Source organism: Arvicanthis niloticus, chromosome 2 (genome assembly GCF_011762505.2).
Source record: "Arvicanthis niloticus isolate mArvNil1 chromosome 2, mArvNil1.pat.X, whole genome shotgun sequence".
Lineage (NCBI taxonomy): Eukaryota > Metazoa > Chordata > Mammalia > Rodentia > Muridae > Arvicanthis > Arvicanthis niloticus.
Genome location: NC_047659.1, coordinates 41,646,797 through 41,663,282, shown reverse-complemented (window position 1 = coordinate 41,663,282; position 16,486 = coordinate 41,646,797). Strand labels below are relative to the sequence as shown.

Sequence of the window (16,486 nt, the reverse complement as noted above, 5' to 3'; positions counted from 1 at the left end):
CATATGACCTTTAAGATGTAGGAACTGTATTTATTAATGTTCAAATGAAATGTAAATATTACTTTATTTAAGAGTAACTTTCAAAACATGATTGAAAATGAAAACACCTACTTTACCTCATACAACTTCTCCTCACCATGGAACTAAGTGTATAATCCTTGTACCTGAGATCTCTCTGGGTGACAAGTAACAGGACACAGAACAAAATGAACCTGGCGAAGAACAACCTCCATCTCACCTCCAACCAAGAGGATACACGGCAGAAGTGTCTAGTGTATTAGCATCCTGCCTAGTCTTCACCAGCCTTCATGGGACTTTGAGAATTGTTTAAAGACACGATTTAGTGGGTTTTTTTTTTTTTTTTTTTTTTTGCTTGCTTTGGGTTTTGTCAATTTTTTTTTTATTTTATTGATTTCTGTTTTGAATGGAGTATTTTTGGAACCATTAATATTTGGTGATATTCATTAAGATCTCCAAATAATAATCTCCTCCTCTTTCTCCTCTTCCTCTTCTTTCTCTCCTCTTTCTCCTCTTCCTCTTCCTGTTCTTCATCCTCTTCCTTCTCCTCCTTTTATTTCGGGTGACTTAACAGTTTATGTGATGGTTTGAATAGGTATGGCCACTATTGACTCAAGAGTTGGAACACTTGGCACACAAGAAGTGGCATTATTAGGAGGTGTGGCCTTGATGAAGGAGGTGTGTCATTGTGTGGGGCTTTGAGAAGTCCTATATATGTTCCAACTGTGCTCATTGTGACACTTGAGACTCCTGCTGCCTGTGGATCAAGATGTAGAACTCTCAGCTCCCTCTCCAGCACCTTGTCTGCCTGCATGCTGCCATGCTTCCCACCATGATAATGGACTAAACCTCTAAAACTATAAGCCAACATCAATTAATGTTTTCTTTTATAGGAGATTTTGTGATCATGGTGTCTCTTCAAAGAAGTGGAAACCCTAAGACAGCTGGCTATTTGAATCATTTAATAAATCTTCATCCAAATTCTGAGACTTGTCAACTATAGATAAATCTTTACTAGTGGTTCATTGTTGGATTTGCACCACAAAATAAAATCAAATACAACTGACTTTACTACCATTTTACCTGACTTGAAACACTTCTCTACTTGAAAGTTAAATGGTACTAAAGGGAAGTGAATACCTTTACATGTTTTTACATATTGGTCTTTGCTTTAGCTTTTACTATATTTATGATTGCTCTATCTTTGTTATTTTAGAAACTACATTTTTAACTTAGTTTTATCTAGGTATAATACTTAGTGTATTTGAAGCTTATTTAAGTTTAGTCTGTGGCAGATTGTTGTCACTGATCATGTAAATCTTCCAAGACAATAAATATGAAGCCTTCAAACATTCTGAGATTATTCTCAAACTCTTCAAACACACACACACATACACACACACACACACACACACACACACACTAGACAATTTTAAAAAGTACTTTGTAAAAGTAAAGCATTATATATTATATCCTATATAGAAATTGCCACAAATGACTCTTTACTTTTCTAAGCAATTCTTTTCTGTATTCCCATCACACAGATGTACATCCAGTGAGCTGTCAAGAGCATCAGAAAACCTGGCCTGTGCAATACATTGTAAAATCTTTAGAGGATCACTAAGACATTTGCTTCAGGCACGGATGCCACCAGCAGCGTTGTCATAAGCAGCCAGTCTAGAGCTAGTGAGTCTCTTGTTGCCAAACCAAACCCAGAAGATTATGGCACTGGGAAGATGGATATTGGAATTTTAATCACCTCATTTTTATTTGGGTCCATTTACAGGCACAGTATTTTTTCAGTTGGACAATCAGTCATTCAGTACTTGTGGCCACCCTTAGATGATCTGAAAGGAAGAATACTAAGGATGAATAGAAAGAAAAGTGAGCAAATTATGGGGACACAAAATGGAAAAAAGGCAGGAACCCAGTAGAAACCTATTGCCGGTAGAGAAACAAGAATTCTAGCATGTGTATCAACTACAGAAACCTCTCTCTATCCCCAGATGTACACTTGCCATTTTCTGGGAATTTCATGAGAAACTGCACTTACAGAAAAAGAACACATACTAAAACCCCTGTGTAATCCTCCTACTTCAGGTTTTACTTGATGAACTTAGAATTCTGCCAAGGCATCTCCATGTCATCTCACTTATTAAAGAAAGAAATGGGGAAAATGGTTTCTTAGCTACCTTTTGAGATATAACTTCACTTCACACACACACACACACACACACACACACATACACACACATGTATATTAGACATGTTAATTCTGACCCTGGAGGAGCCAATTCCCACACTTAGGTGTGTCTAACCTGGGTCTAAGTATCGTTCTCTTAGCCCATCTGCTCAAAGTGTCTATTAAAATTTATCTTTAATAAAACCCCAATGCTGGGCAATTGGTGGCACACACCTTTAATCCCAACAATCAGGAGGCAGAGGCAGGTATATCTTGGAGGGTGGCATAGTCTACAGAGTGAGTTCCAGGACAGACAGGACTACAACAGAGAAACCCTGCTTCAAAATGTAATAATAATAATAATAATAATAATAATAATAATAATAATAATAATCAATAAATAAGTGCCAAAAAATCTTCTGTTTCTAAAAACAATTCTAACAATCAGAATTCTAAAAAGCCTAGGGATTGTTTCCTGTAATTCTTTTGTGCCACAAAGACACAAATTTCAGTTTAGTTTTAAGTCCCTAAAAGATTAAGGAAACTTGAGTCTACTGAGAGTAAGAGCATATTGACTGACCAGGGACAGATCTGACTCTCTACTGAGAGGTTTATAAAATGTAAACGTTCTGAGGTTTATTTGTAAACAGATTATCCTCTCAGAGAGAAACGCTTCCATCACTAATACGAAGATGGTGTCATTAATATTTAATAACGACTTTAATTCTTCTCTGAATGAAATAGTTACAAAATCAATCCCCCTACAAACATCCGAGTAAATAATAGATGGAGGAAGTTGGGAAATTTTTTTTCTACTATATATCTAAGATCTCATGCTAAGAAAGCCTTATCCTTCAGTTCAGGTGAGAGACGGTACCAGCCACACCTCAGGATGGCCCTAACAGTTTACTTTTTCACAACAGCTAACAGAATTAATACCACAGCTTCAACGTTCTACATTCCTTATCAGAGACACGACAAATTCTATTTGAAACTTGTCCTGGCTATGCTTTTAAATTCGATGCCAGATTTCAATGATTTGTCAAGGTTTAGAATGGAGAAACAAATATAAAAGCAGATTTTGTACCTCTTCATCACAAGAATATAATTACTCCGTTTAACCGGAAGTTAGGTCTAAGTGAGCCCAACTGAAATCCGAGGGGAGCAGGCTTCTGAAGTCCTGTGCCCTAGGGCTGGAGAGACAGACAGATATTGTCTATTTTCAGGAGCTCAACATGCCCAACTTCCGTTGACACAAAAATGAAGTGTGTGACGATCACCTGTGGGGGCGAAGACATAACCCTGGGTTTGCCAGCTACCGTTCAAGATTCCCTCTGCGTACTTCAGCTCCCCGACTTCTCATGGCAACATTCCTACCATTATCACAAGTAGCATCATGTCACGAGCACAAACCAATTTCTTTCATGTAAATGGAAAACATGTTTGCTTTTCGACATTTCCATCAATGTCAGTGACACACGAGGAAAGCCTGCCCCGTTGCTTCCAGGCAGAAAGGGGAAGCGAACTGTCATTTCTCACTCAGCTTGAATTCTTGCCCTGCGGTACACTTTTTTTTTTTTTTTGACTCACTTACTTTTGCCAAAAGTCTAATTCATTCTACATCTAAGAGAAGTTGCCAGAAAAGAGGCAGCCATGTCACTGACTTGATGAGTTGGGTCTCTGTACTGATCAGTCATGGAAGTAAACCATCGGGGTCTGTAGGGTTGGGAGGAAAGGCGGGGTGCTGCCTTTCCACCATGGGTAGACGGTAAAGTACTCTTTCTACCACAGCTCACATTTTCGTGCATCTCAAGACGCCCTCCGTGGTCTTGGCCTCCATAACTTTACAATGAGAGTCTAACCAGCTGCTCTGAAAATCACTGCTAATGTTCTTTGAGTTAAAGATGAGATTCAGCAACTACTGTTATCTTTGGTTTTAGCCTGCACCAAGCATCTCTGAAGGAAAGGAACGTGAATGTATACATTTTCTTCTCCTAACCCAGCTTTGGAATTAATAAGGTTTTGTGTTTGAGAGCGGACTGAGAGTGGCCGACATCGACAGAAAGTACTCGGCAGATCGCCTCTGCCTGCTCTTCTTCATCCTCCTTCTGGTGTGGCTGTACTCACAGTTCTTGGTCACTGCAAGTTACCAAATGATAAATAGCAACATTCATTTACAAAGGAGAATCTGTAAACATTTTTCTTCAACCCTAGAAACGTTTCTTCAACCCTAGAAACGTTGTCACCATGACAAGCCCATCAACTGTGTTGACGATGGGGACAAAACAAAACACAAAACAAAACTCACCAAAACCCCAAAAGAAAATTTTAAAAACTCGGAAATGTTTACCACCTAAGATTTCTTTGACTACAATGGGTAGGAGTGTCCTCTACCGGCTCAGGGGATGGAGAGGTAACAACGTACTTGGGATCAAATATTAAAATATTTTTAAGAGTCTCTCCGCACTGCTACTTTTATTCTTCCCAGAAACTGTTCAAACATCCAGATCAACTGCTGTACCTGCACTCGCTCTAACCTTCGCTAAAGTGCCAGAGCAATATGTTCATCCGGAAGGCTTCTTAAACCACATCTGTAAGATGCACTGATGCTTAAATGAAAGTCGCAGGTAGGTACTTTGTAAATGTGTAAGGCGCAGAAATCAATTGAAATCTTGCATAGAGAAGTCTTGAGATTGATTTTTTTCCAGGACAGAACCAGTTTGCAACTTTAGGAGATACACAAGATAGAAAGGATGTTGAAAAAAATGGAGTATGTATAAAAAAAAATCACAGAGGTGTGGCCATTGCTCTTCTGTACCACTAGAACAGTGTTCTGCACTGTGAGATGGAGCTACCTCAGGGAAACTACATCTTAAATGCTGGTGCCCTTCAGGAGTGGCTACTTCTCTGCTAGAGCTCTACTAGACCCAACTTGAAAAGGAGACTCTCTAAGCACAGAGAGCGAGGGGGTACTGTTACAGTGTTCTCCACCGTCCTGTCTTTAAATGTGGACCACTGCTTTTTTTTTTTTTTTTTTTTTTTTTTTTAATGATGTGAGCATCCTGTAGACGCTTTTCTTTTTAAGGGAAAAAACTATATTACTTTCTCTGAGCCTTCCATACCATGTATTTTGACTCATTAGCACTTGAGAATTTTGAATTGTGGCAGGGAGTATGTAACTCAGTGGTGGAGCGCTTGCCAAGTGTGTACAAAGGCCTAGAACAAACTCTGGTACTACATCAGAAAGAAATGGAAAACTATCAGAATCAATCTGTTCAGTATAGAAACTTTACATCATCATATGTTCTATGCCCTTCTAGGCATCAAGGGTCATATCAAGATATAAAGTCAATGTCCTCACCTTTCTCAAGTATGCAACAGCTTAGAGGGTTTGAAAAGGCAGCAAACAGACCTCAAAGCATATTCTCCCAGAATGCTTTGCCTGGAAGTTATTTCTGTGTCACTAAACAGTCTTACTTCCAAACTGTGGCTATCTGCACAAGAGTTCTTGAACCTTCTACTCGCTTTTTAAACTTGTTACAAGTTCATTTAAAAAGTTCTGCATTAATCAAGAAATTAAACCATACAAAGTCTAAACCTCCTTACAAAAATCTGATGTTTTCAATTCTTGACTCTTTTAATAAGGATGGATTTTGCCCAAGTACAGAATACAATTCTTAAATCTTGAGCAAGAGGTAAGGCACAAAAATTGAATTTTCGAGTTTGCAGAGATATGTGTATAACATTAGTAGGGATGTTGAGGATGTTTCAGTGAGTTTAAAATCCCTAAGTACAAAATTCCCTAACAATTAAAAATAGGGAAGGCAGAAAGTAACATTATATAATTTTGTTTGAATAATTTTTACCTTGACATCATTAAAAGACAAAGTATTCAGCACAAAACGTAAGCTTTAAATGACATTTGCCTCACTGCCACTTCTCATTGGCTTTTCTGTCAACTGGATACAAGTTAGTCAGATGTGAAGAAAGAACCTCAACTGAGAAAATACTGCCATCAGGCTGCCTGTAGGAAACCGGTAGCGACAGCTCCTTGTTTGGTGATTGATACAGAAGGGTCCAACGCATTGTGTACAGTGCCACCCCTAAGCAGGTGGTCTTATGTTGTGTTAAAAAAAAAAAGGAGGCTAAGTTAGCCATGCACCATGCAGAACAAGCCAATCAGCAGCATCCCTCGATGGCCTCTGCTTCTGTTCCTGCTTTGAGGTTCCTGCCTTGAGTCCCTGCCCTGACTTACCTTCATGATGGAATAGACCCTTCAGCTGAAAGAAACATTTTCCTCCCCAAGTTGCTTTGGGTTATGGCTTTTTTTATCATAGCAGAAGAAAGCCAGCGAGCAATCCTGTAAAGCCTATGTGAAGTTACAGAGCTCCACTGACTCGACATAGTCTATTAACACTTTTAAGAAATAATTATGGGGGTCTGCAGGTAAAGGTTCTTGCCACCAAGTCTGATGACCCAAGTTCAATCCCTGCAGCTCTTATAATGAAAAGAAAGATCTTGCACGTTGTCCTTTGACCTCTACACATGTGCTGTACACACACACACACACACACACACACCCACACACACCACCACCACCACCACCACCCTACAAATAAGTAAATGTAACAAAAATTTTAAAGAAATGATTATGAGGGTTGGGATGTGGCTCGGTGAGAATGCAGCTACAGGGCTCTGGGTTCAAGCACCGATGTCACAAAAAACAAAACAAAGTAATAGTAATAATAATAATAGTAATGTGTTTTCAAGTCTTGCCCTCATTAATGGTTAGGTTTAAATGGGTAGAATTATAAAAAAAAAAATTCCCTATATCAAAACTTCACTTATGTGCACCTTTTTACAATGAATGTAACTAGAAAATAGGTGGGATAGTGAATACAAACGTATCCTACTATGCTCTATGTTCTTGTTCCCCTTAACCTCCTTAGAAGAAGTTGATATGTGGAGGCCATCTTTACTCTAGAACATGAATGTAGGCTTACATCTGAGCTTTGCCTTCGCCTACAGAATTTCAGAACTTCAGAGTCTTGATTTTGCAGCACCATATTTTTAAAACATCTATTATTACTATATTATCACATTTTACCCTATTATTATGCTTTATTACTACATTTTTCTTACTATTTTTTTTTATTTATTGGTATGTGTATGCACATGTGTGGGGGCATGTATATAAAGATCAGAGAACAAATACCAGGCACTGTTTTTCTCCTTCCATCAGTGGGTCCCGGGGATCTGACTGAGGTCATCAGCTTTGGTGGTATGATCCTTTACTTTAACTACTGAACCATCTAACTGGCCTTTTCTCTTCTCCCACCCCCCGACCCTACCCACTGTCCTGACATCCTGAAAATGTGCCCCAGAGGCAAAATATATGCCTAGCATCTGCAAGACTCTAGGTTTGATTCTCAAAGCTAGAAAAAGACACTACTCCAGGTGAGTACATTGCACTTAGCAAATACTTCCCAACCCATTGACGTTGATTACAGTACTAGATGCTATAAATGGCTCACTTGTCAAACCAAGAGAAAGCTGACGGTGAAATGATTTTCAGTTGCTATCTGCTTACCTCTGATGAGACTAAATTCTGCCTCATCCAGACCCATTGCATTAGAGATGTGAGCACACCATGACAACTAATTAAACAAAATGGTATTTTAAAAATGCATTTGTATAATGAAGAACCTGGAAGCAGCTATAAGGCAGTGAATTAAGCTGAAACCCCCAAGAATCGGTCGTCCAGATATAGTTGAGAGGAAAACATGAAATATAGCTGCAGATACTCACGGGTAAATGATCAGGTGTGGACAGACTGACACTATCAAGACTCTCAGCACTGTAACAGCTAAAAACGTCATCATCTGATTCCTGCACAGAAGAGCAGAGTGAGGTGCTGTCAGCTTCTTCCAACGTCCCCTTTAAAATTCCACTCATAGCTGTCACATGGACCTGCAGAAGGAACGGGAGCCGAGCATTGAAATCTGTGCCCGCTGACTGCAGTCAAGGACTTGGAGTCATCTTAGGGTCTAGTGCTTTGAACCGCACAGACTGCACTTCCTATGATGCTGGAAACCATTGCAAACAATTACACCCTGATTCGCTCATATTTTTTTGTTCTCTTTCTGGCAATAATATGTGTAAGAAAGAATTCAAATTGTGAGTGTAGAATAAGAAGGCTGCATTAGGAAATACATCTTCCTGTTTCTGAATGCCAAAACACAAGTCAAATACATTTATTTGATTTGTTCTAGTAAACCGTGTACTGTCATTGACAGAGCCAGAGTTCAGAACAAAATGGATCACTCGCTTGCATGGCTGTCATACTGGGAGCATACTGATGAGGGTATGTCTGTCTTGCTGGGGATTTCTTTTTACTTAGGTACAAAGGCATCTACTTTCCTGGGGCTCTCTGTCCATCAAAAATCAAATTGGATGCTAGGAATGGCAATACCTGCAGAATTTAGATGCCTTATCATGTTTTCAGTCAATTCAGCAGAGCCACGGGGAATACTCAAGGCCTGAGCCAAGGATAGCTGAATAGATTTTACACATGATAGACTACACAGTACCTAAATCTTTTTGCTGGATAAAACATTAATTTAAACTTCTTCACTCTTTGTGGCAGCATAGACAGGAAGAACCATTCAGGTGCAAGTGGATTCACAATTAAAAAAAAAAATGTTAATGTCAAGTTGGAGAAATCATTAAGCCACCGAGAGTAACAAATTTTTCTGCATCTATAGAGAAGCTGTAAGTAATCAGGGGTCATAAACGAAAATAATGACAGTGGCAGACCTTCAGGAGGGACTAGGGTTGGCTGTGATAAAATCGTACAGCCCCCTCGTTGTCTCTCTCATGTGCTGTTTATAACAACACTACCAAGAAATATGCCCTTTCTAAGGAGGAATGATACGTGACTACAATAATACACGGCCTCTCAATCAGGTAGACGGTAGATGGTGGGTACTGTGATACAATAGATGAGAGACCACAGTCTCTGGTCTACAAGAGAGATGCCTACTTGGGGCTAGGTCAGTTTGGCTAAATTCTTTCACAGTTTAGCCTACTCTAACCCAACCAGTGCCTTGTTTACCATAACCAGAAATGGTCCTTTACTGTGGTCGACTTCATACTCCATATCTGCTTAGCACCTATTGATTTTCTTTGTAAAGCTAAAGAAGCAATTTTCAAATTGCCTTGCAATTTGAAGTGCAAATTGTACTGAGTCAACAACACAGAAGAGAATGGCCAGCATCAGTGGCTTGGATGGCTAACTGACTGGGGCACTAAAGCCTTGTCTTCCCCATCAACACAGTTCATACATACATGCCCTTAACCAGCCATGCACTGTTGAGTGAACCAATATCACAAAGTAGCATGAGCTACAAAAGAGGGGTTGTTGTTTTAAGTCAAACCTCAACATAGCAACTCAAGACATGGCTTCTGGTATGGAGGAAGTCTGACTTATCTTTAAAAGGTCTCCTTTGGGGGTTTAACGCATGTCTTTCTGTCATCATTGATCAGAATCATCCTCCTTTAATGTTGGTGACCACCATTTCTTGGAACATTATCTGTATTCTCCGGTTCCCCAAGCCCCAGGCTAGCACATGTCTATGGCCTTCAGAAGACTCTCTCACCTCATCATCCCCAAGAACTGAGAGAGAAGGCCTTCAATGAACTCAATGCACCTTGGTTTTTTGTATAAATTAGAGAAAGCCTGGAGTGTATAGTTGGATAATTGAGTGGGAAAGGGGAGGGATGAAGAGAGAATGGGAGAAAGGACAGCAAAAAAAAAAAAAAAAAAAAAAAGGGAGAAAAAGAAGATTTTTCACTGTCCTCTGTTTTCACCAACTTGGTCCCATTTTTTGCACTCTGGCTACATCACTGAAATCACCATGTTATAATTACTTTCACAGCAATGGAAGAAGAACCCTACAGGAGGAATGAGGCTGTGGGAGAGATTAGGATACTATCCCCACTCAGGAGACTGCAGTAATAGGGGGGAGGGGGCATCCTCCGAGCAGTTACTATGAATGTTTTCAAGGAGTGTTTCTTCTCTACAGCTAAGCAAAAATCCCAGGCAGTATCTGAAATTGCCTGATGACACAGAATTTTTGAGACCTCATCAGGAAGGGACAGTTAACAAACTCAGAAATGTAGATGGCTAAGATTGATATTTCCTCGAACGATTGCCTTTGTTGTGCAGCTGCTATCAATCAGATATGTCTGAGTCCTAACTCAGGGTTCCTATCTTTTCTACCTGCAAAATCTATAAGGCCTACTAAGTTTTTGAAATCTACCTACTAAAAATATTGTATTACTCCTAATATAAAAATAGTTACAATTCGTTCTATAATCAGAGGTGCATGGTTGAAACGCTTTTGTTCTTACATTGATACAATGTTAAACATGTTATCATCCTAACTTAACCCAAGGTGATAGTGTCAAGAGGTGTAGATTTGTGGGAATAATTACATCATGAAGGCTAATAAGCAGTGTCCTACTAAGAATCCACTAACTCGGCCCAAATTCCCTCCCATTCTGCTATGGGGTTATAGTGAACAAAGTCTAGGAAGAAAGTCCCTCAGATATAACATATGATGGGATCTTGATCCTGGGCTTTCATCCCCAGAATAATGAGAAATATATTTCCTGTTGTTAATAATCCACCCAGTCCATGATATTTTGCTTCAGTAGTCTAAATGAAATAAGATGTAGAATAGTCACAGTTTGGATTCAAATACTTAAAATGACAATACAGTAATTATATATGTGCCCAGAGACTCAAAAAGAGAAGCAGATTACTGGAGTTAAGAGTAGAAAATTGTAAGTCATTAATTTATATGCTAGATTCACAATGATTTAAATGAGAAATAAATGTTTTAGCTACTGACCCAGGGAAGATCGCTTAAAGAATAAAAAGGCCAACTCTAACTTGCCATTCTGGGGGAAGAACTATGAAGAATGTTGCACAAGGCCCTGGGTGTCACTGCCACCACTACAAGATAACAGAAGACTTGATGTGCCAAGGTGGGTTGGTACCCAGTGAGGGGGCCTGCCTCTTCTTAGCAGAGAAGGGGAAGAGGTATAGGGGGTGCTGTGTGAGAGGGCACTGGGGAGAGAGGGGAAGCTTCCATAAGGTTGTAAAATGAATAGATAAATGAGCAAAAAAGAACAAAGAGATAAGTCAGTGGACCTAGAGAGAGATGAAGGATAAAAATGAAGGTAGATTGACTAATTCTTGGGGACATGAGTCAGGGTAGGTCAACCATGGATGAGTGATTCTGAAGACAGGGACATCTTTAAATGGGATAAAGAACAATTGGGGAGCTTAAAGGTCTTGGCATTTTTTTTTTTTTTTTAATTGTGGATGTAGTCATAGAAGAACAAGAGGCAGAAGAAACTAGGGTCTGGTTGTAGGTGCTGAGACAAGTGGCTAGCTCCAAAGGTGACAGAGAGCCAGATAGACGGCAGCTGGGAAGGACACGTTTTACCCACATATCTGGTGACACCCGGATCCCCCAATTAAAAGTGCAGCTCTGGGATTGGACTGTTAAGATCTGAGAAGTTACAACTGAAAAATAAAATCTTTAGAGGAAAAGATTCCTGGAGGGAATGCAGTGTACATTACGATGGACTCTACCTCAGGCCAATAGGTAAACAATCTTAAAGAGAAACTTTTTTCACTAGGTAGTTCCAAGACTCACCAGAAGTTATCAGTTTGATGAAGACAAAAAAAAAAAAAAAAAAAAGCCCATTACTTCAAACACAGTTTTCCCCTCACAGTTTTCGTGGGGGCTTAATTTTCTTGAGTTTCTCACCTGTAACACAGAACTAATGAGTAGCTCGTTTATAGCATTACACTATTCATCCTGGTGTTCCAAAGGCTCATCATTTCTACGTCTCCCTGCCATTCATGGGTATTATCTATTCCAAGATGCATCCCAGAGCTAAAGAAAAAAAGACACAGCGAAAGTCTTAACAGCTTGACCCCGTCTCTCCTGAACACTTCCTCCTAGGCTACCGTGCTTTCTTACTTCCACCAATGGTTTCTCTTTTAACATTTGTTTGTTTACTGTGTGGTGTGTGTGTGTGTGTGTGTGTGTGTGTGTGTGTGTGTGTGTGTGTGTGTGTGTTATGCACACTGGCCATAGCATGTATATAAAGAAATGAGGGTAACCTGCAGGAGTTGGTTCTCTTTCACCATGTGTGTTCTGATATCAAACTCAGGTCATCATGTTTGGTGGCCAGAGCCTTTACCAGCTGAGCTATGTAGCTGTCTTCCCTCTACCAGGTCACAAGTCATCAAGAAGTCCCTCATTAGACACAACCCTTTGATTACGGCTCACCCACTTCCAGAACTGTAAAAAACTGACTTCTTTATACATTTAATTTTTTTTCAAAAACAGAATATCTGTTGAGACTGAAACTGAACCAGATTATTGATACAAAGCAGGCTGATAAATTAGGGCTGAGGGAGAAAGCTGCACTGCTGGCCTTTGGGCCATCACATGAATGACCACGGCAAAGAAGCTGTCAAGTCAAAGATGGCAATCTCCATTAAGGCCACCCTCCTTCTTGTCAGTGGGCAAAGCCTTGTGTGGGTCTGCCCCTATTTCAGTGACCATTCTGCAAAAAGTCCACCTCACACTCTCAAAGAAGTCTCTCACCTATTTTGACAACAGTGGGAAATTGTCAGGGTATGTTTTTACATTAAGTCATCAGATTTTACCAAAGGTCTATCCCACATACCAGAAAAGGCCATAAATGGACTACCATGGCACACACGATTTTATAGGCTATAACCTCATCAACTGTGTCACAAAAACATCTCCTTCCACAACTAGGTCTTTAATTTTTGTTTAGTATTTCGTGCTACATAGTATTTCACTGACTAATTGTATTATAAATATTTAACAAAACTTCTAAGGAGCATATGTTTCAAAGAAACATATTCAGAGGAAACACATGTAAATCACAGTAACATTTTAACCATATCTTTATATTGTTGAACACAACTTTAGGATGAATTCCTAGAGGTGGAAGCATCGACATTTCCAAACATTTTGCTTGTTTGGCTGCCAGAGAGGCCCTGCCAATTTGTGCTTCTTTGATGGGGCGCTAGGATATGTTTTTACCATACCTTTGCCAATAATACAGCCTGCTCAGCTAGTCAAATTAATACTTAGCATTAACATACATACATTGCCTATTTCTGTAATTCCAGTGTTTCCGTCAAGTGACCAACAGGATGTTAGAATAGTCTTGGCATTCTTTGGTCCTAGTATTCATGCTTCTTTAAGCCCACAGGTATGAAATTATGAGAAGCCACTCTGGAGATCACACTCGTAGGCATATGGAATGTGACAAAAAGGATTTGCATGTGAATCAGTGACCTGATGGGTGAGCATAGGACCTAGTCACAGGAGCCTTTCAAACTGGGCATAGAGCAGTAGTTCTCAACCTTCCTAGTGCTGTGAGCCTTTAACACAGTCCCTCATGTTGTGGTGACCCCCAACCATAAAATCATTTTCATGGATACTTTATAAGTGTCATTTTGCTACTTTATGAATTGTAATGTAAATATCTGTGTTTTCCAATGGTCTCAGGTAGTCCCTGAAAAAGGGTCATTTAAACCCCCAAAGGGGGTCTCCCAGGTTGAGAAATAAACTACCCTAAAGGTTATATTTGAAGGATGAGATGGGTGTTCAAAAGATTCTTTGTTTGGAACTAGAAGAAGTACATGGCATGGAGTTCACACAGCTTCTAGGAGCACAATCCAGTGTCAATCCGAGGAGCTGAAGTCTACCATTAACAAGAGGAGCCCGAAATGAGATGTGCCACCACCCCAGGCTGACAAGAGCTCTGCTGATCTCACACTTTGATTCCAGCCTGTAGGATTTTGAGCAATGAACACAGCCATGCTTTCCGAATCCCAGGGATGTTCTAAGCTAACATATGTGAGTGGCTTACAGTGTTATGCTTGTGATAATTTCTTACACAATTGAAAACTAGCAGCCTAACAAATTCATTTAGCCACTGTTATTATTAATATCAAGGCCAAGGTCACAGAGGCAGATCATAGAGCCAGAATCTAAACTCAGACATCTGCACATTTGAAACCATGCATTATGATTTTCCTTGCTCTCTCAGTGGTACTTTACTGCTTAAAATTGGTTTCCTTTTCTTTCTCACAGATTCTCCATTCCTTCGGTTTACTTTTCCTTTTTCCTTCCCTTTCTTTTCCAAGACAGAGTCCTGATACACATTCTCATTCATTCTCTCTGTCTCTCTGTCTCTGTCTTTCTATCTCTCTGTGTCTCTCTGTCTTTCTCTGTGTCTGTGTCTCTGTCTCAGTCACTCTGTCTTTCTGGTCTCTCTCTCTCTCTTTGTCTCTCTGTCTCTCTGCGTATCTCTGTCTGTGTGTGTCTCTCTCTGTCTTTCTGCCTCTCTGTCTTTCTCTGTGTCTCTGTCTGCTTGCCTGCCTGCCTGTCTGTCTGTCTGACTTTCTCTGTGTCTCTGTTTCTGTATCTGTCTGTCTGTCTGTCTGACTTTCTCTGTGTCTCTGTTTCTGTATCTGTCTGTCTGTCTGTCTGTCTGTCTGTCTGTCTGTCTCTGTCTCTCTGTTCTTCCTACCCTTCCTCTCCTGTCCCTCCTGCCCTGCTCTCCTTTCTTCGTTGCTCTTCCTGTGATCCTTTCTGCCGGTTATGGTGGGAATTCTATCAAAAGGCTTCCACTCCCCTGGATTACCCACTCACCTTTACCTTGAGGTATATTAAGATTCAGTAAATGACACACTGGGTCTCAGTGTGAAAACACCTATCCTTGGTTTCATTGTCACTAACCCAGCACTGTGACTTGTTGCATATTTTGCCTTAGGATTCTTCACCAAAGCACAATTGGCAGAAAATCAGCGGTAGAGTAAAAGGGTTTCTGAACAGTGTGTGTGGTTCTGGTTGTTTGTTTTTCTGTTTGTTTGTTTGTTTGTTTGTTAGTTTGTCCAACCCTGGGAGTCAAACTTGGGATCTCCTCGAAGCTAAGCACGCACTGTTTCACTAAGCCACACCCACAGTTTTAGCTTTAATCACAGTACTGGACATCTTTAGCATAACCAAGTGGGACTCATTGACCCCAATATATGTAAAAGAGATGGCTTAAATACACACTGTTTTATACATCAATACTAATACTTACATATTAATATGATTTAATTACATTGATTTGCAAATACCTTATCAGTTGAACATAAAATGCTCTCAATTATCTTATATAAAAAAATAGAAGTCACTCCTAAGTATTGTGAGGAACATGTCTGTGGAAATACTCAGGACTCCACATAGCATACTAGTGTCCTTTCACAGTTCAGGACGGATGGCCTCTGCGTTCTGTATAGTGTCAAACACGCCATAAAAACATGGTGATGATAGTTGTTACACTCTCGTGCTTAAGGAGCACACACCATTTTCCCCCTAATGTTTTCAACCTATCTGTGGTTGAATCTGAGACCAGCCAATGTGGAAGGCTGACTGCTGCATTATAATGAAACAAAGCAGAGAGGCATGAAATGGGGAATGTATGCAGATGAAATCCCTCATTAACACGGGAAAACTCAAGTGCAGCTTAGACAATAAAAAAAAAAAAATCTGCAATATGAAATTTTGCCTGAATTCATAGCATTTCTGATACGCATGTTGTCACATTCGAGGGCATTCCTGAAGTAGTACATGAAAGCAAAGGACCATCCGAGAATGTAGGAGCTGAGGGGTTAGAGGAGGCTAGGTGGCTGGCTGGCTAAGACCATCATTCATTCAGTCAGCAACACAATTTGCAACACACACTGCCTATTGGGCATTGTGTAGGCACTGATGTGGGGGCAGAGGAAAACCCCTGCCACTGGCAATTACAACTTACATGGTTTTGAGAAAACTACAGAAGGCAGAGGACTGATGCAATGAGTACACTAAGAGAACAGTCCAGACTGGGCAAGACAAGAAGGGGGCGTCTCTCTCCAGAGCCTCACTTGTGCAATAATCTCCAAAGACAGGAAATGCTAAGAGTCTCTAAGCTCAGCTCCTTGTATGACACTGAGAACGACATGGCTTCTGTGGGGCCCCTAGGTGGGTCGGGCATCACAGTAAGTAACAGTATAAAACTTGAGCTTTATGAGCTAAAATAAATTTTGACGGCATAAAACAAGGATTACTGTGATTAAGGAAAAGAAAACAGAACAGAAACAAAGCTTTCAGAGAATCTCTTTGTCCTGCT

At 40.1% G+C, this 16,486-nt stretch overlaps 1 protein-coding gene across 1 annotated transcript in view; it reads right to left on the bottom strand.

Moving 5' to 3' along the window:
- Positions 1 to 16,486, bottom strand: part of Csrnp3 (cysteine and serine rich nuclear protein 3) — a 181,307-nt gene that overhangs the window by 159,267 nt on the left and 5,554 nt on the right. The window contains exon 2 of the mRNA XM_034494532.2: positions 8,009 to 8,170. The gene's annotated coding sequence lies outside the window, so the exon portion shown is untranslated. The remainder of the gene's footprint in view (positions 1 to 8,008; positions 8,171 to 16,486) is intronic.